Source organism: Mauremys mutica, chromosome 16 (genome assembly GCF_020497125.1).
Source record: "Mauremys mutica isolate MM-2020 ecotype Southern chromosome 16, ASM2049712v1, whole genome shotgun sequence".
NCBI classification, from domain to species: domain Eukaryota; kingdom Metazoa; phylum Chordata; order Testudines; family Geoemydidae; genus Mauremys; species Mauremys mutica.
The window spans coordinates 11,667,937-11,691,149 of NC_059087.1; the positions used below are offsets into that span (position 1 = coordinate 11,667,937).

Below are 23,213 nucleotides of genomic sequence, written 5' to 3' on the forward strand. Positions count from 1 at the left end.
GCCTAGTGTAGACCAGGCCTAACTCTAGAATAGAGGGTGAAAAATCCTATAGCCCAGCTGGACTGGAAAGGAAATAAGTGTATAAAGCAGCTATTTATAGATGGAGTGTGTTTTCCCTTCAAGCAGATTGGTGCTGTTTTTAATTTACAGGAGCAATAACATTTGCCCTAGAGTAGCAATAAGGACAGTGCTGGGACTGTAGTCTATATGCTTGAAAAAACTCTTGGCCTACATTCCTAAGGAATGTTTTCGCTGCTGAAAACAAACGATTCCCTTTCAATCATTTAGCTGATTTGTTAATTGACCATGTACTCAGCAAAGAAACTGAGAGGAAGGAGGGGTACAATCATGGAAGGCTGCAGTTAATCCAAGCAGCAGGTGCTTTTTTTTCCCAGTGACCAGTCAACACTAGTCAGGTCTGTGAAGCTGGGATCAGAGGTAATGAATGACTTTTGTTGAATAACTTTTGGCTCTGTGTTGGAGGGCAAGGGGGTGAACTAGAATCCGATTTAATAAGATTTTAAGCAGCAATTTCCACCAGATTATTAGAGGATCCTGTGTAGTGCAAGACTTGGATAGAAGCTGGTTTAACTGCTATTTGGTGGTATACAAGAACGAGAGCATTGGTAGATTTAGAACATATCTTATATGAAAGACAGGGGTTCTTGGTCCTTGTTTCTGGTCTAATATGATTAATATCTTAATAGGTTAAATGCACCATCCTCTGGGTAATCCGATACCATGATTTGGTTTTGTGTCAAGTTTCACACTTTGTCCTACTCCCAATAAATAACTAGGGGTATTTTAAGCAAGGTAGAGAAGCTTATATGAAGTACATGCATGTTAAAAAGACTTTCTTGGCTCAAAATTACTATGGAGCCAGATTCAAACTGCATAGGGATCATCAAGCAATGAACAGAACTTTACACAGTGAGTCAGAAAATCTTTGAAGGACCTTAGATCCTCCACCACAGTCCATTTGTCTTCAGTATATTCAGGAAGCAGAAATAATATAAGTACACAGAAACTAACAATTGGTTAAATATTGCAACTCCCATTACAGATATCACTCACCTTCCCCATCCACTTCATACACATCAAAGATGGAAAATGCAGATGACTTCTTTAACCTTTATTTCTGCTTCTCTGAATTATAGTTCATCGCTACCTTGAGGCTAACGAGCTATTAATGGAATAAAATTGTTTCCATTGCAGAGTCTTATTTTATATAAAGAAACCCCACTTAGCAAACTTTGCAAGAAGCCTGTCTCATATCTGCTATTGTGCTAATTGGATTTATCTATTGCTGCACGCCTCCGTTTCCAGTTACTATAGGAAACAAATACAGGAAGCCTCACAACAAAATCTAAAAGAACACTCAATGACTGTTTGCTGCATCTTGGAGACTCAATATGAATTAATTAATATTCAGAAGTGTCCTTGCCCCGCAGGTTGTCAATCAACCACTTAAAAACATCAATATCAGATGTTATTAACTCATAACAAAATTAGGTGTTATTAACTACAGATCCGGCTGAATATTGCAGAAAATGTTCTGATTAGTGGGGTACCACTAGCAGTACCACCTACTTACAGGAAGTTTTGGACATGCCCTTAGCCCTAATCCTGCCCCCTCTTTGATAGGGGTATTGAGACCTGCTTGTGATGGGACCACTGGGGTTCAGCTGTATACAGAAGACGGGATTTGACTATAGAGTATAGAATCTCCTGCAGGCTGCAGCGTCTAGTTCTGTACAAGTGCCCCATGGAGCTATGCAAAGCAGCTCTTTAGGAGCGGAATGGATGGGGCAGGGCTGTATGAATCCATGGGCTATTGATCCATTGGGGCCAGTGGATTCCCCACAAGGTTATTTGGATGCCAAGGTGATGGATGCTTTAGAAATGCCCGTGCATCATTCTGTTGATCTTGAGATGGGGTGGGGAAGTGCATAGGTTTCAGAGGCCCTGAAGCCCTGAGGTTGTAATAATGGCTGCAAAGCAGCCCTGCAGCTGGACTGCAGCCTAAGGTGGGCAGGGGGAGCATTACCCCAGTGTCCAGTCCAGCTACTCAGGCTGGGCAGAGGGAGCAGCGGGATTTGTCTGTTAATTAACTAGCATATATGGGGGTAAGGAAGACGGGTGTCTCTCACTTAAAAACATTGACCTAGCACTGCTACTGTCTGACACACGATAGAGATTGGTTCAGAGCTGGCTTGGTAACACTCATGAGAGAAAAGTAGCAGTGATAAGAAAAGTGCTTCTGTGCTGCTTCAACAGGCAAGACAGGACTGTACAAGGGAGGGCAGGAGGAGAGAGCGATCCACTCCTGTCCTAGCTAGCTAGAGATTCAGTTTGGGGAGAAAAAAAAAGAGCCTGAAAAACAAACACAGAACCTGCACGACTCATCTGAACCACACGTGTCCGTCTGCTACCCGGGGGAAAATAATTCATCATGATAAAACCAAACATCCATTTTAAACTTGCTCTGCAATGAGGATGTTCGTATTTGCATAATGATGGTTATTTGAATATGATGAGAATTTGCCTGAGTGAGTCTCAGGCTCAAACACATTCATACGTGATACAGTCTGCACAATTTTCTCAAGGATTTCAATTTACTACTATTTATCTAATGAAAGAAAAATAAATATTGGCTGTAACATCCCATTATGCTCAAGAGCTGGTTTTAAATTACACTTGAATAAAATAACTGAATATGGGCTGTTTGGATTTCCTTACAGTTCTTATTGGGGAACGGGAAAGCTTTCCCAAAATGGTGACTAATATAATCTCTTTCAGTGCAATCTCCACCCCAATAATCTGACTCCAGAGGTAATTCTAACAGAGAAGGGCTGATCCTCTAACTCAGGAGGGCATAAATCAGAAGTAACTCCAATGAAGCAAATGGAGTTTCATCAACAATAGGAAAGGGTTCTTCTATCTAGCAGGAAAAGTTGTAAGAGGATCCAATGGGTGGAAGGTGCAATTTGACAAATTTAAAATGGAAATAAGTGACAAATTTTAACAGTGAGGGAAATCAACCACTGGAACAACTGAGCAAGTAATGTTGTGACTTCTCCGTCACTTGGGATGTTTAGACCAAGACTGGATATTTTTCTAAAAGATACAGACGCTCTCCGGGTTACGCAATCCCAATTTCCGTAAATCCGGATTTCCAGAAAAAGTTCCGTTAGGGTTTTTTGTTTTTTTTTGCATAATTGTTGAAGATACGTTCCTGGCTTACGCAAAATTTGCCTTATGCAAGGCATTCCGAAACGGAACGCTTGTGTAAATCGGGGAGCTTCTGTATGCTGTAGTTTTGGCCTAATGCAAGAATTGTTGGATGAGGTTCTAAGGCCTCTGTTATGCAGATAGTCAGATTAGATTATCAGAATGTCCCTTCTGGTTTTAGTCTATGAATCCATGGAAACTGGAGTCAGAGGATAATTGTTATCTGTGGACTCAAACGAAAAACACAGTTCTGAACGTCCTCAGCCTTTGGATCCTGACCTGGATCTGAACTTTCTGAATGGCTCCTATATAACATGCTGAACCAAAACCCCAGTTATGAACCCTCCTAAAGCTCTGGTGAAGCACGGATTCAGACCCGAAGTTTTTAGTTCAAATCCCTCTCTTAATTAACAAAGACTGGGGCCTAGATTGATCAACATGTCAGAACCAAACCCCTTCTCCCCCCCACACACCCAAAAAAAGGTGCACCGTCATTGTATGTGCAAAGCAGGTCATACACAATGTCTTATTAACGTAGATAATATGTAAAATTACAATGCACTATTATAATATCCCTTTTAATGTATAATATTATATAAAATAGAATAATATTCCTAATCTAATGTTAGCTGTTAATATAGCATCTATCAATGGATATATGACCAGATCCTCAGCTGGTATAAATCAACATACTGGCACTGAAGTCAATAGAGAGATGCTGATTTACACCAGCTGAGTATCTGGCCTATGGAATTTGCACCTGTTCTCAAGCAGAGAGAGCCAAACAGCAGCCAGTTCACTCAACACAGAGAGACAGACAAGCAGTCTGAACTGTTTCTCTCACATCACAAACAATGGATTTTTGGAACTCCGGGCTGCATGTTCCTAAACTCAGTAACTGAATCCTGGTGCTCCAAGGACATTGCCTTAAGCAGCCTCTGCCCACAAATATAATATATTCAGGCCTTTAACCTTCTGAAATAAGGATCAGATTCTGTCTCCTTACTCATGCAAACAATTTTCTTCTATCTAAATGAAGGCAGAAGTTTTTACTGCTTTTTATTGGCTACCAGCACAGACTCAAACATCACAGACTGTGCTTGTGTGTGTGTGTGTGTGTGTGTTTGTATACTAAAACTGCATACTTTGCCCCAGGACACTCTCTGTATTTTCCTCAGGACACTCGTGTGCCACCTCTCCCATACTGGAGAAGGGAAGTGCATGCTACACTAAAAAGAACAACCACGTGTGGCCCTGGAGCTGCTGACTGAGTATTGCTAATGCAGGCTCTTACCAGTAGGTAACACAAAATCTGCTATTGAGTGGCATATAAAGAAGCAGATAAGCAATACAAGGTGCCTATGGCGTTAGTCAAATAGATGAGGCTAATTTAAGAATGTTAGTTATAAACAGTGCCTTTCATTCCCACAACATTCTGAAGTGCCTTAGAGAGTAATGAGCGACATCTCCCATACACAGATGGAACAGTCATTACGCTCTCAGTAATAGCTCACATGCTGACTTGAGTAATAAAACCTGTCTTTGAAGGAGGGAATATTGGTCAGTGGACTGGAGTGAAATCCCTTTTATTTTTGAAAGGTGCCATAGAATCATAGAATTCAAGATCAGAAGGGACCATTATGATCATCTAGTCTGACCTCCTGCAAGATGCAGGCCACATAAGCCGATCCACCCACTCCTTAAGCAAGCGACCTCTGCCCCATGCTTCGGAGGAAGGCGAAAAACCTCCAGGGCCACTGCCAATCTACCCTGGAGGAAAATTCCTTCCCGACCCCAAATATGGCGGTCAGCTGAACCCTGAGCATGCGGGCAAGACTCTCCAGCTATACCCTCTGGAAAAAGGCTAACAATATCCTATCATTGACCCATTGTACTAATTACCAGTGTGGCACTTAATTGACCTATTGACTAAGCCCGTTATCCTATCATACCATCTCCTCCATAAACTTATCCAGCTTAATCTTAAAGTCATGGAGGTCCTTCGCCCCCACTGTTTCCCTCAGTAGGCTGTTCCAGAATTGCACTCCTCTGATGGTTAGAAACCTTCGTCTAATTTCAAGCCTAAATTTCCTGACTGACAATTTGTATCCGTTTGTCCTCATGTCCACATTAGCACTGAGCTGAAATAATTCCTCTCCTTCCCTGGTATTTATCCCTCTGATATATTTAAAGAGTGCAATCATATCTCCTCTTATCCTTCTTTTGGTTAAGGAAAACAAACCGAGCTCCTCAAGTCTCCTTTCATACGACAGGCTTTCCATTCCTCGGATCATTCTAGTGTCACAGAAGCACCTGATATTGGACTGGATGATCATAATGGTGCTTCTGATCTTAAAATCTACAAAAAAAGCCTTCACTTTCTCTTAGGCAGCTCTTGAAGATGGGCAGAGGAAACTTCCACTGAATTTAATGTCACAGCTGAAGAACAGACATCTCTAAGAGCGCAGCTCCAGTGCAAAGAAAGTGAGACAGTGTAGAATAGAACCACTAGTCTTCCTGGTTTGGGGGGGTTTGTTTGTTTGGTTTGGTTTTTTCATGGTTTAACAGAAGACAAGCTTCCTTCACTATTTTATGGAGGATTTTTTTTCTGATATAATGTTGCCCCTCTTTTCCAAATGACAGCTTGTGCGTAGTTGCTTCCTATCTGTCCTGGCCGTGCGTGAAAGCTATTGTTAGAAAAGTCTCCATATGGAAAGCTCTGCAAAGCCAGAGTGTATGCAGAGGTTATATCATCAACATTGGTTCTTGGAAAAATATACAGGAAATGGGGCCGGCTAGATCTGGATTTAAGGGCTATCAAAAATCAAAGCACAGAGGAAAACACACCTCAGACTGCTACCTTCTCTACAAAACATCATGCGTTAGGCAATCTATATAGTATAAATTTAGAGTTGGAGGTATTTTTGATCTGTCCATGGGCACTACATATAAATGACAAGAGGTGAATGTAGAGCTTGGATATGGAAAGTGAATGTTGGAATGAAGAGAACACTAAACCTGTTCTAAAAGAACAGCAAAACCAAGGGAGGCAAAAGAAATATAGTTCATCAGAGAGAGATGAAGAATTAATTAGCAGTGCCAGCCCTAGGGTGAATCCCACAGCTTCCTGCTAAAGGGAAAAGTATAGGGAAGCTTATGATTACAGGGATGACTGTCTGTGCCTGAATCAAGAGCCAGCTCAAAGGCCAAGCTGATGATCATTCAACAGAAAGAGAAGGAGGGACAAATCTCTACTTGCACAGAGTGGCCCAGATTTTCAAATGTGTGCACTCAGGGGCAAGCTCCACTTTCCCATGTGTGTTGCACATGGAGTTACCTGACAAGACCAAATCCTATACATAATCGACCCTCAAACACTCAGCTAGAGTCTGGTAATTCTAGGTGCTAGAGCATCCTTACGAAGGGAGCTACTTTCTGATTGCATGTCTGCTGGATAAAGGCCTTGCTAAGCATTCAAAACATTCAGACTCTGCTCTGTACTCTAGACGATCTGTCGATGAGAGAGATTATTTTCGTTATATCTGCATTAGAAACAAGTAGGGAGAAATTCTGTAGAAGTTTAGTTCAGTGGGAGCAGGATCAGCCTTAAAGTCAATGATGTCTTTGGAAATTAGTTGGTTGTCTAATTCGACCTAATCATTTAATTATTCTAAAGGTGGCTTGTACAAGAGGGCTACATTCTTGGAAAAATCACTTTGGTGAGACAAATGAATTACTTGAAGCTGTGGTCTTGGATTCAGATATGCTTCAGAAAGTCTTGGCTCCTTTTTTTAGTACTTTTTTTTTTTTAATGCTAACCTGGTTCATCAAGATCTGTAAACAGGCTAGTAATTAGTGTGGTCACAATTCTAAACCCCATCCATGCTTCAGGGAATTAATTTGCAGAATGTAATATGATCATATGATCTACCAAATAGCTCAGTACTATATAAAGCCTCTTAGCCAACTCAAGCATATTTTAAAAATGAAGACAAACTTCTTAATATCTAATGACTCAATACTCTGATCTATATGCTTAAGCAGAGCACATTGGCTTTCTCCAGCACAGTGCTCAGAGTTCATGTCTCTGTTGGCAATTAAATCTCAGGAAGAGATTTTGATCAGTTTCTACAGTTCAGTAATGCCGTTATTAGGGCCATTAGCCTTGCTGTTACCTCAAGAGAAGTTGAAGGAAACATAATTTCACTCACCCTGGATAAATCATTTCATTAAAATGAAGAAGAATCTTTCCACCACCAAGGCTGTATGAGACAAAATGACTCACTCAAAAAAGAAGGGGGTTGGGAGGGGTTTTGAAGATACCACCTCAGTTAGGGTGACAATACCAAGATTGACTGCAGCAGTAAAGTGAACCAGGGTAGCACAGCTTAAACGACTTACTGAAGGGCAAGATAGACCAAGAGGCTTTCAGCCAATCTGGTAAAGGCCCTGTGATGGCTTTCTCCTCCCGTTCTCTCCCTCTCCTCCCCCTCCACCCCTCCATGTATGAGGGACCAGTACTTAAAAGTATAATAACATCTGACCCACCAGGGATAGGAACTCATACTACAAACCATTTTAGAGCAGGGAAATGTATAGTGATATATACACTTGTTTTGTTGTGTCATGAGCTACTTGACTTAGAAATTACGTTATCTGGATGACACTCTTGAATGTTTGCTGTGTCCTATGTGTGAAGCATCTAAGTTTGTAACTCAGCCAATCTGCCCCTGGTTTAGGTTGGTGGTCACTAAAGATTTCAAAAGTTGGCACCATTAAAAAGGTATTTCCGTCTTATAAATTCAAAAGTTATTTTATTTTTTCTAACCCCAGAATGACACACAATGTCCTGACATCCTGAAAGTGTACCAAGTGTTCAGCCTCTCATGTTTAACTCAGAACTCAACAAATACTCAGCAAACTCTTGAATTGTTTTCCCACATGCTCACATAACTCCGAAAGAGCTGATCTAGGTTTTACTCATCCTTGAAGGGCTAAGGCCAAGCATGGAAAATTTTAACCTCAAAAGAATATATTAGAGAAAGTTATAAGCAACTGAAAACATGGGGGATGAGGTGAATGCAGGATTGGAGCAGGATTGGACCATACAGGAGAAAAATCATTGCAATAATAGAGTGTTCCAGTAGGAGAAAAACTATTTGTCTTATTATTATTAATTGTATTATCGTAGCACTTAGGAGCCCCAGACGAGGACTAGGACCTCATTGTGCTAGGCATTGTACAAACACAGAACAAAAAGATGGGCCCTGCCCCACTGAACTTACAATCTAAGAGTAAGACAAGAAACAGATACCGACAGACGTAAGAGCACAAGGAAATAATTTCTCTTTCTCTGTCTCTCTCTTTGGATTTTCTGTAATGATACTAGAAGTTTCTTAAGCACATCTTTCAACTTAAATGCATAAGAAGTCCCACTCACTTCAGTGTGACTGTTCACATTCTTATATTTAGGCACATGCTTAAGAATTTTGCTGAATCTGGACCCTTACATTCAAAAAGGGCCCAGTTCAACCAAAGGCAACTTAGTAAATTCCATAAAGTTACCAAAATAACATTCCTTAATCTTTTTTCTGACTTGTAATATGCTTGAATTAGTTTGTTATTAACATACTTGTCATGGTCAGTGGATACATAGTTCCTTCTTGAATCTTCATTGATTGTTTCTATTTGATTAATGCATCCGCAGTAGAAAATTCCTGAAAGTGCTGTATAATAACTCATAAGAGATGGCAGTGGTACTGCAATAGCTGATCCAATCACTTATTCCTGGGTGTTACTAAATCTCCATGAATAAACATTACACAATGTAGTTGTTACCTGAGATAATTATAACAGCTTATATTTATATGACATAGCCTCTCTCATCACACAGGATTGCAAAGCAATTAATAGACTGAAATTCAAACTAGATTCAAGGATCACTTTGCTTACTATTGAAATGTAACCAGTTCTGGAGTGGAACGTGGTAGGTGCTTAAGAGGAACCTTACAAAGCTGTTTGATATAGGAAATAAAGAGTATGTTACCCAGTTGAAAATACAGAGGGAATTTAGATAGCGCAATTACCTAGGTTGGAATTTGGTCTGGACATCACAGTTAATACTATATTAAAGCAGCAAAGAATCCTGTGGCACCTTATAGACTAACAGACGTTTTGCAGCATGAGCTTTCGTGGGTGAATACCCACTTCTTCAGATGCAAGAGATGCACTTGCATCTGAAGAAGTGGGTATTCACCCACGAAAGCTCATGCTGCAAAACGTCTGTTAGTCTATAAGGTGCCACAGGATTCTTTGCTGCTTTTACAGAACCAGACTAACACGGCTACCCCTCTGATACTATATTAAAGGTGAGGTGGGTTCTTTATGGAACACAAATGGGCAAAGTGCAGGATGGAAGTTGGCTGAAGATTGCAATTACAGCTGGGTGAATTTTGTTGACCAAATTTTTTTTTCCAGCAAAAAATGCAGATTTGGTGACATTGAAACATTACATAAATCTCTGTCAATTTTGCTGAATTGTTTGTGTCAAATATCTCTCTCAAAAAAACACAAAATGTTTTGATTTCTTTGATTCAAAATGACTTTTTGTTTAGAAATTTTTGTTTTGTTTTTAAAAAATTAAAAAGCATTATAAAAACCTTAAAGCTAATAAACAAAATGTTTTGTTTAACCCTCCCAAAATTATTCTTCTTTTACTTGTTGATTCACAGAGAATTTTTTAAAAATTGTTTTGGTTCAACCTAAATCCAACTATTTTATTGTTGTTTTATTTTGCGGAATTGCCAGGGAACCAAAATATCTGTTGTTTGCACAACTCTGTGATGGGTCATTAAGGACCATGCCCAGCTGCACCTGCAGGGTATGCTCCAGCTGGAGGTGGAACTTAAAAGAGAGCCAGAAGGAGCCTGACCAGGCAGAGAGAAGGACTGGTCCTGAGTTCTCCTGGGGAAGGGAGTAGCAGAAACTTCCTGGTGAGGAAGAGCCTTCCTGCTGAAGCCAGAGGGGCTGAAGGTTCAATTTGTACTTTTATTTCTTATTACTTTGCAAAAGATTGCAAGACTTTGACAAGAGAGTGGGTGGTAGAACGTGTCCCAGAGAGGCAGTCTGAAGGCACTCATGGGTGCTGGACATTTTGTAACCCTTAAAGAACCCTGGGCGAGAGCCCAGGCTCCCCCCTCCCATCCCACATTAAGGACATGAAAACCCTCACCTTCCAGACTTCCCCCCTGGAGGGAAAGAAGGAAATGATAAATACCTCTTGAAACCCCCAGCTAGGATCAGACACTTGTGGGGTCAGTAGCCAAACCCCATATCTTCCTAGAAACACCATCAGGCTTGGGGGAGCTAAGACTGAGTGGTAACCTGACCAGAGTGATAGCCAGACCGGTTTGACCCTCAATAAAAGACAGGCCAATAGCAGGTGGCCCGGAGGGAAAAGAGTAGAGATGTGGCAGCCAGGGGCTTAACCCTGTAACCACTAGGCAACGCCACCAGTGAACAATGCTCATCACAAACTCTTGTTGTGATATTATCTTTATGACTTATTTGAATTCTGAAATTCTGAATCTCAACATTTTACATTTATAAAAAGGGGGGGAGGGGAATCCAAAAAAACAATCTGCAACAATGTTTCATCCAGCTCTGACAAAGAGCTGCTAATGGAAATTGAGCCCAAATATATAAAAAATACAATTTTCAAGCAACCTATCCAACAGCCATAATAGCTATGGTCCTTTACTTTTTGCTGAATATACCGTAGATGGATTTCTGAGCCGTCAGTGCAAGCTTATGCCATAGTAAGGAAATGAAAATAATTTTCAAACAAAATTCCTAAAGTGCCCAGAAAACAAATTTTGAACATAACGGCAAATCACGTTTCATCCGCTGTTTTGTTTGTTTCCTTCCTTTAGGCTCCAGTTCAGCAGAACATCTCTATACAGCAAAATAGGCATAATAGCAAAGCACTTAAGTACATGCTTACATATCATTGACTATGACATCAGCACGCACTTTGCTACTTTGTTGAACAGAGATGGGTTTAAGCTCAGGCTTAAGTACTTTGCTGAAGTGAGGCCTTACTTATTATACAGAATATATGGCTGTTTTTTAGCCTAAGCATGTACCGTATAACAAGGCTAGTTAAGGTCACACGGCCCTCTGAGACCATCTATTCCTCTCACAAGATCACAGAAACCTTTGTTCCACTAAGGGGTCTATAAGATTGGGGGCTACCTTTGGTTTCAGGGGCCAACATGTTCGTTCCTGTGCGAGAGTGACATAAGAATGAAGTTTCTGGCGTGTTCACCTTGTGGGGTACCATTGGGACTTTTTCAATACAATATTTATTTGTCTTCCCTCTTAATCTACTGTGTCCCCCTAACTGTAGCCTAATATTTCACACACAAAGTTGGCAGGAAGAGGATTAGAAGGAATTTGTTCTGCATTAAAGCCTGGTTGCAGGATCTTTTCAATAGAAGGCTTAAACTGAATGGAGATTTAAATGAAAGCGTGCGTGGAACAGAGCCAAAATCAGGTAAAGACCCATTTGATGTGATTCTGTTTCATCAAATACATTGAGATGACAGAATGAAATGAGAAACATTTACCTGTAGACCCTCAGGGTCATGTTCACAATGGTTAAAATGCACATCAAATGTGTGCTTTGGTGCATTTAAGAACAAAGATTGTAGTTCTGATTGAGAAAGACATCCTGAAGAAATTGTCCTCCAGCGAGACTTAGCACCCGACACAGGTCGTTAATCAGACAGGCAGATAAATCGGCATTTCATTAATCCCCTCCTCTGGTGAGCATCTGGCAAGAGAGACTTGAACATCATAGGCCTGACTTTCAAAGGTACTCAGTACCCATAGCTCCCATTAGCTCCAACTGGAGTTCTGGGTGCTTAGCACTAATGAAAATCAGGTCTATTGAGACCAGGTAGCATTTCAGTGCTGTTTGATGAAGATAAGTAAGGAGATCTCAATTCCAGTCAGGTGCCCTGCAGTATGTGAGCCAGATCCTCAGCTGATCTAGGTCTGTGCAGCTATGTAGATATCAACGGAGCTACACTTGTCTACAGGATCTGAGCATCTGGTCCTGGGCCTCACTATGGGTATAATTCTCAACTGCTTATGTGGGGAAAACTCCTACTGAATTCAATGTGTGTTTTCCTCTGTCAGAACTGCTTCACCAGACCCTTCGTGTATTTCCATTTTCATTCATGCTGAATTATTTCCTCAAATAGAAAGTAGCTTTGCCTTTATGTGCTTTCACATGGATAGACTGTGTCTTTTAAAGATTCAGCTAGTTGTTCCATGATTGGGGCTCCTAGGTGCTACTGCAATACAAATAATATAGAAAAAGCAGCAAGGGAATGCACCAATTTTGGTCGCAGCTGACGCAATGTTGCCTTGGCATAAAATGTTAAAAACCATACATCACCTTGAGGTGATGGGCCACCAGCAAATAGATAAAGCAGGAACAGAGTAGAAAAGGCATTTATATCCCTCAACCGCCCTGCGGCTAATCAATAAAAATATGTGCCCGTGGCATGTATGGAGCTGTTTATCCCTAGTGCTCTGCTCCACCATTTCTGCAAATCCTGCCATTAGAGCTGGCCAGAAGAGGACAATTCTGTTTCATGACAACTTTTTAGGTTTCCAAATTTGTTCCACTGTGCAACAAAACCAAAATGTTTCAAACATTTTTGTAAAATGGAAGCGTGTTGGAACATCTGTTTTCAGATTTAAAAAGGTTGGGTTTTCAATTTGAGGGTCTCCCTCTCTGTTTGATCAGAAGTGACCAGAGAGCCCTTGACCTCAGAAAACTTTTGTCAAAATTGATACATCTCCACAAAACATTTCAGTGTTGATAAAACAACATATTTTGATGAGAATACATTTAGTCAGAAATGTTCCAACCAGCTCTAGCTGTCATTTAGACTTGATCAGGTTGGCATATCTATATAGAAGTTGGGGAAGGTAAGGGGCATGTGTCCAAAAGGATGGTCTTGGAGCACTTGGACTTGGACTCAGGAGACATGAATCCTATTTCTGACTCAGCCACAAGCTTGTGTAACTTTGGACAAGTCACATATTCTACCCTGTGTTTAAGTTTTCCATCTGTGAAATGGGGATAGTACTTCTGTACCTCACAGTATGTTGTGAGGCTAAAATGTATTAATGCTTGAGACGTGCTCAGGTACCATTATGACAAGGGCCATGTAAGTGTCCAAACGGGGAAGTTCTATGGCCAGTGTTATACAGGAGGTCAGACAAGATGATCACAGTGGTCCCATCTGGTATTGGACTCTATTAATCCATACGTAGATAGATGATATTCCCTGGAAAATGTTGAAATACCAGGTGCAATGCTAACAGTTTAGTCTCCTGTAATACTTTGATCTAATCTCAGTTATTAGGTTCAGTGTGTGGGTGCTAGGTGGTGTTGATGGCCTGTGACACACAGGAGGGCAGACTAGATGATCTGATGGTCCCTTCGGGCATTAAAATCTATGATTCTATTACTTTAATTGCCTGAGTTTTAGGAAATCCTGGGAGAGAGGTTTTGTACATGTACACATGTGAACTTACTTGCTCTTTAAATCTATGTTTCCAGTGACAGACTATGCTCTATTACATTTAGGCATTGAAACCACCCCAAACACATTCACACACTTCCCATCTGACAAGTATAATAAAACATAAAGCATGCCAAAAGCCAGCACGAATAATGTAAAAAAACCCAAAGCAGCCAAGCAACTCCCTTGCCTCATCTGCCTTCTACAATCAGGCCTCTGTAGTCTTCTAAGCAATCATAGGCAGTGATATCTGAATCAAACATTTCATTGGAGTATTCTGGCACCAAATTTTCTAAAGGACAACTTTTTTGAACCTTACCATGTCTCCCCAGTTTTCTATTCATCTTCTTTTCCAAAATTCATTTTCACTTCTTTCATTTTCTCCCACCTTGTGTTCTCTGTCCCTCAGTGTTTCAGTTTCTCAGAACTTTCTATTTTCCCGATGATTTAACTCTTCCCCTTCGTCCATTTAATATTCCCCATTCTTCTCCTCTGAGCACCAGCTCACTTAGAACCCTCCACAATCCCTGTCTCTTTTAGTCCTGTCTCCCAGCCAGAGATGAGAGAGGCTCTAGAGAGAAAAGGTAACCAGCATTGTGACAAATCTTCCTTTAGGAGGCAGATGGCAGACTCCCAGCTGAGACATCTCTTCTTCCACATCAGGAGCTGCTGTTGTGTCTCCAAGCAATGGGAAGAATGCGATGTCGCAAGAACTTCTGAAATAGCTGCTTCTATTCTAGATCACCTAGTCTGGCGAGAGTCCTCCTTTCATCACGTGGAGTGAAAAGGAAATAGCACAACATGGGACTGAGAGAGAACTGGGAGGGTGGGGGTCGGGGTCTTCCTTTTGATGTTAGCAGAGGAAAGGTTACTACTGAATTCAGTTGCACAGCTTTTGGTCTCCTGGGAGGTCATAGTCCCACTAGTTCCCCAGTCGTCAAGCCTGACATTTCTAATGTGAAAACAATCAATTACAATCAAACTACCACCAAACTGTGAGGGAGAGAGTTGTTGTTTTGGTTTGGTTTTTTTGAATGGAACACCACACACACGCGCGCGTGCACACACAATTCTTGGGCTATATTTATACATCATACAGAACCAAAAAAGGGTGAGTGGACATGCTTACTTTCCTCTCCTTAACCTCAAGATGATCCTTCTTCCCCTAGACTTGTTTTCTGGTGGGCTTAATGCTATTTTGTAAAGGTTTCTACCAAATCCTTTCCTCCCTGGCCTCCAGCGGAACTGCTGTGGTCCATCATGCTGAGTTTGCATGAGTCCCTCCATTGTAAAGATGAAGATACAAGCCAAATTGAGCTCCATGTATTTCCCTAAGTGTGACAGTGTTAACACAGAGTGGGGGGGGAAGCACTATTCGCCAGAAGATTTTTAAGTCATTATGTTTAGCAATGGTCAATCAAATGAGTGCCCAGCTTTTCAAAATCTTCGGTAGACAGGGTCATGGAGCAGAAAATGTCCAATCATGTCTGTAGTCTCTGTCATTTTCACTTTTCGAGATAAATGGCTATTCTTCATTGAGAACAAGAGGTAGGATGACAGGTCAAGACTAGAAAGATGCTACCTCCGAGCAGTAGTGTTTTAGAGCAAAGCCTGATAATTAATTCTGCTATCCGAGCATCTGTCACACCATCAAGGATTCACTGAATTCCTACATGTGGAGCTAGCAAGACTGTTAACAAGACACCTCGTGCTTTCCCAGATGTTCACTTTATGGGGTTCCATCATTAGGCAGAATGAGTTTTGTGCTTATTAGCACAAAACCGAGCAATCAGCCGAAAACCTCAACGCCATCTGGAGTGTAGTCCATGTGTCTCTGTTGAGCCAGATGAGAATAGTTCAGACCAAACAGGAGTTTTGAGTTTGCACAGGCTGGTATATAATGTGCCTAAAGCAGGTTTGACATTGTGTCTTGTTTTATTATTTAAAAACTATTTTTGTAAGATGGGTCAGTGTTTTTCCTTTAGATGTACTATGTTTATCTATGGCAAGAGAACTACAGCATGTCTGCCCTAATAGAGCCATATTAGTAATCAGGAACACAGCTCTTTCCAGTTTTGCCTAGAGCATATTTTTAAAGTTGTAAGCAAACAACAATTTCCTACCTCTTTTTAGCAAATTAAATTTTCAAAGCACATTATGCATCCAAAAACGAAGTTTTGATTATCCACATTGTTAGCCTTTAGCATGTGCATGTGTCAAAATCAGTGTGTCAAGAAATATTTATTAATCATCTAAAGTGATTTGTTCTGCACACGAGAAGACTTGGGATTAAATGTTGTAGCTGCCACAATTGAGTAGGAGATGATCACTATGCTATTTGTTTCCATGGCAGGAAAAGTTGAGCGCTGATCTCCAGAGGAATAACATTAACATCATGCTTCTTAAGCTTAACAATGTTTTTTGTTAGTGGTTAGTAATTGTTTCAGAGTTGACAGGTAGGCTGGGAAAATCAAGGTTTTAAACTAATACTAACAGAAAGAATGTGCCTCTTCTGACAAACTATGCTAACTTCATGGGAGATTTTAAATGTTTAATACTGGCCTTGCCTAAAGCAGTAGGGGGAAGAGAGAAGTCTTTTTTAACGTCAATAGAAAAGTGGAAGAAGCCTAGTGACCCTGCATAAGCTTGGTCTGAATTCCATGGTGCCCTGTAGGTCTAGAGAAAGCTCATAATGGTGAGAATTAGGTGCATAGTGGTAAGGAGAAGAGGGGTAATCTTGGCTTCTTCCTGGAAAGTCACCAATTCATCAAGGTGGACAAGAGCTGCTACAGTTAGACCTAGGCAGGGATGAGTTTTCCCATCCCAGGAGATTTTTGAAATATGAAAAAAACTTTTTTTCATCCTGATTCAGGATGGGAAGTCAAAAATCTCAAACATTTTTATGACTTGACAATCTTGGGGGAAAAAATCAGTTCAGGTCTATCAAAACACTTTGCTTTGATAATTTTGAAACATTTTGATTTTTTTACTATTTTTTATTTAAAACATTTTTTACTATGATTAGCTTAAATTTCAAAACAAAATGTCATTTTGACCAAGAAAACTAGAATTTTTCATTCTGAAAATATCAAAACAAAATGTTTCAACCAGTTAGAAACTTTTTTTAAGATGTCAAGTAAAAAAATTCATTGAAACAAACCCTTTCCCTACAGAGTTTTGGTTTGAACAAGTCGGCATTTTCAGATGGAAAAACAGTTCACTGGAAAATTTCCAACCTGCTATAGGGACTATATTGCTTACCTTACTCAATCAAAAGGTAGCAATAAGAGAACCTCAAAAGTCTATGAGATTTGGTTGAGTCTGAACCCAATGTAATTTTAAAAATTGTGTGATGATCTCAGAAGAACAGATTCTCTTACAAGTTTTCTGGTGTTTCCTGCTTCCATTCAGGCCAGAAATACAGCATGAAGAAAGTCATCTGGTATCTTGGTTATGCTTCCAGTCCAGACAAGAATCTCATTGCCACTGATCAACAAATAATAATTACTTATAGCTTGTTTTCTCATGGCAATCAAATGCATAGTCCACCTGAGCCAAATCTGCATAGAAATGAACTTCACCATAACTTTTGAACTGACTGCTGTTGTTCACAGGCCTTAGGTAAAAAGTCATGCTTTCTTTAAAGAGGAATCCCTATCAACTCATCTTGGTAAATGGCAGTAAGATAATAAGATAATGTCAGTAAGATAATAAGCCAAAGTCCCTTACCCTACTAGGGCAGTGTTTCTCAAACTGGGGTCACCCACTTGTGTAGGGAAAGCCCCTGGTGGGCCGGGCCGGATTGTTTACCTGCCCCGTCCGCAGGTCTGGCCGATCGTGGCTCCCACTGGCTGTGGTTCGCCGCTGCAGGCCAATGGGAGCTGCTGGAAGTGGCGTGGGCCAAGGAACGTACTGGCCACCACTTCCAGCTGCTCCCATTGGCCTGCAGTGGCGAACCGTGGCCAGTGGGAGCCGCGATCAGCCGGACCTGCGGATGGGGCAGGTAAGCAAACCGGCCCGGCCCGCCAGGGACTTTCCCTACACAAGCGGCAACTCCAGTTTGAGAAACACCGTACTAGGGAGTAGAGGCAGCAGATAGAGTGAGCATTAAATTAGGGTAATACAAATAAACTCTTGGAGCTTAACAAGATTTATTTGGTGAGTGAACATGACATTAAAGCATCACATGAACTATCACTGATTTACGTGTGCATATTTCACACAAGTGTCTTCACTAAGCACCAACTAGTTCCAGCCAATGTATGGCTGATTTTTTTAATTTCCAGATGGGTCCTTTAGAACCCCAAACATGAACAATCCCACAAGCTTCAGAAAGCTTCAGAGCCAGAGTCACGCTTCAGCGCTTTCTTCTATTTCAGTCAGTATTGGGCCTGAACTGAAACCTCCGGTCTGACCATCCCCCTAAAACTCATGGCCCAAAGCTCTTCGCTTGAATGTCTTGTAAAGAAGTCTAAATTTTGCTACTGCAATTTGCTTTATACATTTGTGAGAGAATTGAGTGTTCATGAAAATAAGAGACTAATGATAACAGTGGCGGAACTACAGCATATGTTGCATGCAGCCCTGGAGCAAATTTGCAATTCATGGATGTTAGGATCAATCTTACTTTAATCCCAGGACACTGAAATTGTCTTCAATGTGCTCAGTAATAGTTCAGATTGCTGAAGACTCGTGTTTATTCATATCCGGTAACACATGACAATAAAGTAAGGAAAACCCAGAGCTAACTGGAATCTAAGGCCACTAAGAAAGATGGTGGCAATATTTGCCTAACCCTTTTGTTAGTCTTTCCATAAAAATAGATATTGACCACTGAGAAAGAGCTCTCATGAACTGCTCAGACTGTTGATGCTGAAATCCCAGAAATATGGGATTATACTGATCCTGGAATACTAGAATTTTTACTTATTAATTTCTGGGACTTCATTTCCTACTTTCATTAACCTTCTCCAGCTCACTTGTATTGTTACCTAACTAGTGTTTTCCCTAGCACAGCCAGTATTTTTACTTTATGTTGGTTACTGGCTAAAGACAACTATTTCCTGTTCCACGCCACTGATTAATGTTGAAGTACTAACAAACAGGATACTTTAAAACTAGTTTTAGTTTCTCCTGCTATACAACCTCCCTTTTTCCAGATGGGTTTAATTCCCCTATTTTCTGTTAACTGCAGAGACCACTTTGTGCTATAGGTAAGGCTGTCTTTCAGAGGCTAAAAGAAAGTATTTGATTGCTGCATGTGTCAAGGAGTGAACCCACTTACCATAACACAGTGTGGGACCAGCAGAATCTCCCTACTGGGGTGGCAGAGCATTAAGAACTGAATATTGAAACACCTGAGGCTAAATTCATCCCTGGTATAACTCTGCTGAGCTCAGAAGCTTGGAAAGCAGAGCTGCAACTGGATAGAGGGAGCAGGAAGTTTCACTGATCTGCACGATCCTGTCACATATGTTTCCACTCTGGGTAGAAACCTTCTGGCCGATGAAAACGTTGCCATAGCACGCATGGGTTTTCACTAAGTAGCGCTTGTCAGATGACATCCTGCATCCCGCCACTCTGATTCTGTGCTTCAGAGTTTGCTTTCAAATGAAAAAAATATAGCAAGCTGCTCACCATATTTTGGGAACTGCAGCCTGCTGATAATGTTGCCTGAAAGGCATTAAGTTGATCAGGCACTCAGGCAGAATGGCAATCAGAGTGAATGCTGCATGCAACCATGGAACTGGTGTGTGGTTTGAAACAAAGCACGGTTTATTGCCTTATTGATTGAAAAACAATTGCTGAAATAAAACCATATTCTGTACTAAAAATGCATTGCCATCCTGCCCCTTGTCTCAAACCTTTCCTTTTCCTGCTGGCTGTGCTGCTTTAGCTGTTTTCTTGTGAGGACAAATGGCAGGAAATAAAAGATAGGATTTTAGGGGGGGAAGAAGAATTCCTGAAGGCTACACCTCCTTTTGCTTGCAGATAAGTACTGTAGTTCCTCCTGTGTGCATCCCTGATTATACATTTCTTTTATCCCTGAAAAGAGGGTTGATTCTGACACCAGATGCCCTCACCATACGTAGACACCAAATCCTAGTGTACCTTGGATGGAGCAGAACCAAGGCTGAGTTTGGTCCCCACTGATTCTTTGGCTGTGGGTTGAGAAGAAAGATGGTCTTGTGGTTCTGGCACTGGCCTGAGTCTCAGAAGATTTTCATTCAATTCCCTGTTCTACTATAGACTTCTTGTGTAATCTGGGGCAAGTCACTTATGGCTTCACTGCAGATTAACTGGTGAGGTTTTGCACCAACCTAGCTCTGGATCACATGAACATCTCTCATCCTAGTGTGGTAGGTAGTGAGCTGGGAAGTCAGGGAGCCGACAAAACATGTTTGAGAATTTCCATTTGGAAGATCCATTTCCATGGGAAATTTTGCATTTACAGCTTTGTGTTCTAATTTAGAACAAATTCTTTTTGGAAAAGAGATGTTTCTTGCACAATGAAAATTCCAGGTCTGCACGGATCTAGTGAAGACATTACCTTAGAGGGAAATTTTCCAATATTCCTGAGTGACTTAGGAGCCCAAGTTTCATTTTCAGAAATGATAAGAATTTAGGAGCCTGTAAGCTGTTGGTCGGGGCTCAACTCTCTGGCTGGCGGGAGGGGAGCCACACCGACTCGCTCCTTGTCCCCTCTAACTGGTGGGACGGCAAGAAATCAGGGTTAGTACCGTCTCCCGTTCAGGCCCTCTGGATCAGGGGGGCTGGATAACAATAGTTCAATATAAGCCCAGGCCCTCTGGAGCAGGGGCTGGGTGACAGCAGTTCAATATGAGCCCAGGCCCTCTGGAGCGGGGGCTTGGGTAACAGCAATCAGTCTCAATAAGCCCAGGCCCTCTGGAGCGGGGGCTTGGGTAACAGCAATCAGTCTCAATAAGCCCAGGCCCTCTGGAGCAGGGGGCTTGGGTAACAGCAATCAGTCTCAGGAAGTCCACAGGTTCAGACCCTCAGGCAGGGGACGAACACAAGGCACACAGTCTATCAGTGTAAGCCCAGGCCCTCAATTAGGGCGGGGCAGCACAACAGCAGTTCTACGCCCAGATCCTTACAGCAGGAGCTGGGCAACACCAGTTCAATATAAAACCCAGGCCCTCTGGAGCAGGGGGGCTGGGTACCAACAGTTTACTACAGCAGTTCAGTTTAGGCCTCAGGTCCTTGCCTCAGGAGCTGAGCAACTACACAGTCAGTAAGCCCAGACTCTCTGGTCAGGGCGGGGCAACAACCCATAATCCACAGGACTCAGGTCCTGACGTCAGGGGCTGAGCAACGACAGCAACTCAGGTTAGTGCAGGCGTCTGTCTGCGTTGGGGTGAGGGGGAGACTGCCACCCGTGAGTGGGGTGGCAGGGGGGACACAGGCCCACCCACTCCACTGTGTCCCAGCCCGGGGCCCTATTAGCGGCTAGCACGGCCGCTGGTCAGTGGGGTCCTGACCGAAACACACCGACATGGGCACCTCGGTGCCTATAGCCTGACAGGGGTCGGCTATCCCCGGGCTACAGTCCATTTCCCCCTCTATGGGTACCTGCTCCTCGGTCGCCGTGAGTACGGACCAGTCCATCGGCAGGGGGTCTGCAGGACCAGGGCTTGGGGGCAGGTCCGGCAACTCCTGCAGGAAGTCCGGCCCGGCTGCCTCCGATGGCTCCTCCGGATAACAGCAGGGCGGAAGCGGCGGCTCCTCCTCGTACCGGACGGGAGGAAGTCCTAGCGGCTGCTCCGGGTTCCGATCCCGAGGAAGTTCCGCGGGTTCCTCATCGTACCGGGCGCAGGGCAGTGGGGGCCAGTCCGGATCGCCGCCTCGGGTCCTGGAGGGTTCCCAGTCTGGAGCTCCCACCGGCACGTCTGCTCGTGGCGGTGGCTGGCTCCTGACTGAGCTCTGGCGTTCTCCTTTTCTACTTCCTGTCCCGCCCCTTGACTTCCGGGGGGCGGGGACAGGAAGTGGTGGCTCAGCCCAGCTGGGCTTCTGGGAGGGAGCGCCCTCTGCTGGGCAGGAGGGGAGCCACACCGACTCGCTACAGAGCCTAAGATATATTGAAAGTCTGAGACAAAAGCTGCTATGTGCCTAAGACTGTCTACACCACAGACACTACAGAGACACAGTTATGTGCTGCTGCAGCACCATAGTGTAGACACTTAGACCTGGTCTACACTACAAAGTTACTTTGATGTAAGTTGCCTTGCATTGACCTACTTGTGCATGTGTCTACACTCAAATTTGTCTCCCATCGATGTAAGTGCCCCATTATGGCGACTCAGTAATACCACCTCCCTGAATCACATTGAGCCATGGTTGATGGACTGTGCGATGGTCGACATTGCGTGACCTGTGTTGATCCTAACAGTCCTCCAGCAGCTGTCCCACAATACATAGCTGAACACTTTGGTCACAACTGTGAACTTCACTGCCAAGGGCTCATGGAGACTGGAAGCCACTCCCCCTCCCCTTTAAAATCCCCACCTATTTTTGAAATGCCTTTTCTTGTTTGCCCAGAGCAATGGGATAAAGAAACCCCGCACTGGAGAAGAAGAGGTTAAGAAGCTGCTCTGGGCTTGGCCAGCTCCACCCCACCACACCTGCAAGACATGCACAGGCTGAAGGAGGAGTTAAAAGGGAAGCCGAATAACTCGCTTGTGGGCAGACCAGGGAAGAGAACAGATCTTCAACTCTCCAATCCTGAGGGAAGGCAGAAACTTCCCCAGCAACTACTGCCTGAAGGTCCCTCCCTGAAGGAAGGGAGGGCCTGATCCTGATACATGCTGAGAGGGAGTCATTCCTTGCTCTCTCTTACTAACTCAGTTTATTTGTGGGCACTCCCATTGCTTTATGTTTATGGATTATCCTGGAAGGAGAGAAACTTTGAAGTGACCTGACCAGAAGTCCAAGTTACAGGAAGAGGCAGGCCACTGGAGAGGAGGAGCAACCAGTGGCAGTAGACCCCAGCAAAGAGAGAGCTGCCATGCCCTGTCTGGGCACAAGGAAGTGCCAGCAGTGAACTGACTCCTTCACACCAGCTTGGCAAGCACACCTTGCAGCTCTCCCTTGTTGTGTACAACTGCCCCGCCAACCATGCCAGCTACACACTCCAGATGTACCCCTGGCCTGGAGTAGACAGGAGGTACTGTATTCAGTGCCAAGTTGATGCCAAAATAGGGATATGCATGTCCTCTATCGCCCACCACAGTTTGGGAATCTTTTTTTTTTCCTTTTCCGGATCTGAGGTGATGAAAATATCAAGGTATTTAGTGAAGAGGGGGATAAAAATGGAGGAAAGGGACGTTACTGCACAAAGGAAAGTGGAATGGCCTTATCCTT

General features: G+C 42.7%; 1 long non-coding RNA gene across 1 annotated transcript; it reads left to right on the forward strand.

The window, feature by feature from the left end:
- Positions 1-357: 357 nt before the first annotated feature.
- Positions 358-19,323, forward strand: LOC123351179. The gene is made up of 4 exons (XR_006573946.1): positions 358-438; positions 10,039-10,263; positions 11,639-11,785; positions 19,027-19,323. It is a non-coding gene; the product is annotated as an uncharacterized LOC123351179 (long non-coding RNA).
- Positions 19,324-23,213: the final 3,890 nt, after the last annotated feature.